This window comes from Bremia lactucae, linkage group LG8 (genome assembly GCF_004359215.1).
Source record: "Bremia lactucae strain SF5 linkage group LG8, whole genome shotgun sequence".
Classification (NCBI taxonomy): domain Eukaryota; phylum Oomycota; class Peronosporomycetes; order Peronosporales; family Peronosporaceae; genus Bremia; species Bremia lactucae.
The window spans coordinates 3965784-3969066 of NC_090617.1; positions in this window are offsets into that span (position 1 = coordinate 3965784).

The window sequence follows — 3283 nt, forward strand, 5'->3', positions numbered from 1 at the left end:
TTTCAGCCGTCGACGTTGGCAGCCATGAAGGCATACCACGTGACGAGCTCATTGGCCTCCGAGATAAAAGAGAGCTACAGTCAGGACGACCACTGTCGCCTGCTGTTGGATCACTTCGGTGGACGAAAGGTTTCCCTTCCGTCGCACCTGAAAGCTAAGCTCAATCGCTTTAGCTACAGCGATGGCCTGTTATGGCATCAGCTGTCACCTTGTGATCCCTTGAGAATCTATGTGCCTCATGACACAGATCTCAAGCTGATGATCCTTCACGAGCTCCATGATGCGCCATCTAGTGGGCATCTGGGCCGTGAAAAGACATTCTTACGAGTGTCAGAGGAATTTTGGTGGCCACACCTATATAGATGGGTGGCCAACTATATTCGCTCTTGCGAACAGTGTCAGCGCATTAAGCCTGCACCGTCCAGCAGTGCGCCACTGAAGCCGCTACCGATTCCAACCAACTGTTGGAAGTCAGTAAGTCTGGACTTCATGTTTGGCATGCCGCCCGATCATAAGGGTCGGACAGGGCTAGTCGTCTTTGTAGACAGACTGAGCAAAATGGTGCATTTAGCACCATGTAAGCAATTAATCACAGGCAAGGAGGGAGCTCTCTTATTCCTGGATCATGTATACCGACTACACAAAATGCCCGAGTCCATTGTATTGGACCGGGCTCCACGCTTTACCTCTAATTTCTGGCGACATGTGTTTAAGCTGCTAGGAGTTTTACTGGCCACTGATAAACTAGCAGGGTCGCTAGGACAAGTCTCAGTCTTTGACATGACACCCTCATGGGTCATTGTCATATTGACGAAACTATGTCCCTCTGTCGCACCGAGCATAGTGAGGGGCCTTCCCCCACTAAGACTCGGGCTGTGCACAAACGAGACTGGCGTCCGAGGATGGCGCAGGCCGTTAATATAAAACGGTGTCTCACCCGTACTGGCGTGGACACTGTAACTTATAGCGAACTCCACAAAGGGCAATTGATTGCTCCACTCTTTGGGAGTTGCTTCAGTGCGCAAGACATCCGCCACGACCCGATTGGCACGTTCTGTTTGGCCATCGGTCTGGGGATGATCTGCGGTCGGCATGTGGAGCTTGCTATCGCTCGGACATCAACGAGATCCGAGGTCGGTCGTGAGACTTAACTCTCGAGATCCGAAATACGTCGTTCAGCAGCGTTTAACGCCTGAGACTGAACGGACGAAGGTAAGGCAGCCGCGATTAGGTGGGCGAGATCGCCGCTCCTTTCGGGCGCCACCTGCACTGATGGGTGCGGGTGGGAATCAACGCTTCCTTGTTGGAAGGTTGTTTGCCCACCACTCCGTGACGCAAGGGTACCAGATCCTCGTCCAATGGAAAGGTTACCCGAAGAGTTTTGACTCTTAGGAACCGATCAATACCCTCCGTATTGTTGTGCCCGGCTTGGTTGCTGCCTATGAAAAGGAGCACCAGCTGAGGCCACTTCGCTAGTCTCAAATGGACTAGCAGAAGCAGCGTAGTGAGAAGAAACAGGGAGTAGACTCCGTTTTATATAAACGGGCTGCGCCATCCTCGGACGCCGGTCTCGTTTGTGGGCAGCGTAAGTCTCAGTGGGTGAGGGATCCCCACTATGTTCGGTGCGAAATAGGAACATAGTATTGTCAGTATGACGATGACTCGCGAGGGTATCATGTCAACGATACAATTTGCCCTAGTCGCCCTGTCAGTTTAGCAGTGTTCAAAAAATTGCGTCCTATGACTGAACTCTCGGCGGTGTCGTAGGGGAGTTCGATGCAAAAAGCGTGAGCGAAGATCAATGCTTTGTGGTGGGAGATTAGCCATCACACAAAAATTCCGTGACGCGATGGCAAGTGCACATAACAAACAAAAAAAATATGCGGACCGAAATGGCCGCAAAAACAACGACCGCTTTAGTGTTGGAGCTAAAGCACTATTGAGTACTGCTACCCAACCTAAAAATGCAGTTTCTGTACTACCTGGAGGTTCTGCAAAGTTGCTGCCGCGATTCATTGGGCCCTTTACGGTAGTGAAAGAGGTTGGAGACCTAAATTATAAACTCACCCTTCCCTCGTATATGAAGACGCACCCCGTATTTTACGTGGGTCGTCTGAAACGGTATGTAGACCCAAACGAGGTCACATACCCCCATCCGTCTAAGGAGGCCGGTAATAACGCCAAATGTGAGTCGAGCGTCGTTCGGGTGGGGGGGGGGCGGAGAAGACGAAAACCTTTCGGCCGATCAAGTTGGATAATTGCTTGCCCACCACTCCGTGAGGAAAAGGTATCAGATCCTCGTCCAAATGAAACGTTACCCGAAACATTTTGACTCTTGGGAATCGATCGATACCCTAGGTATTGGAGTGCCCGGCTTGGTGGCTACATATGAAAAGGAGCACCAGCTGAGGCCTCTTCACTATTCTCAAATAAAGAAGCAGAAGCGGCGTTGTGAGAAGAAACAGGGGTAGTTGGAAATTTCCAATTGTCAAGACAATCCATGCATTGGCCACCCTGAAAAGATTGGAACTTTTCTGGCTTCAACAAGAAGGCGATCCAACGGAAAATTTGGCAGCGGTGCGCAAAATGAAGGATGAAATACGAAAAATTAGAGTAACAAAACTGACACAGTGCACCCCAGATGACTACTATTCGCAGAGCTCAAGACCGTACCGCCCATGACTTCTTTTACACGCTTACGGGCGAAATTAGTTCGTTGTGATCGCTGTTCATCGCATCGAATTGCGGATGAATGCGGCGCGTGAATTCTTCCTCGTATTGGCCGGGCGCTTCATAGGAACACAACACGACCCGGATCGGATCGGGAAAATACGTCAAGCGATTTTCTTTGAGCCTTCCATGATTTAAAGACGCCATAATATTTATGAGCGTCTAGATGAGTGCACTTTAGGAGCGACACTCTTGATCATTTAAACGAATCCATTTAGATGGAGGGGGCATCGTTGATATGTCAACTGTCACATAGACACGTTCAAAACGACTGGCTTGTGACACCGATTGAGCAAGCTCACGTGTCGTCGGCGGAGCTCTATGCTCAGGATTCTCTATGTTGGAACCATTATAGATAATAGTTTGAACAATTAGACGTTGTGTTCTACCTAGTGGAGTAGCCGCTGCGCCTTCAGGGGCAGCGCTCTTTTTAGTGGTCGCTGCGCTAGCCAGCGCAGACGACAAGACAGCATTAGTAAATGTTGCTGTACCAATGTTATGAGCAATGAGAGAAACTTTGATGAACAATAAAACGCCATCATCCTTCCTCATT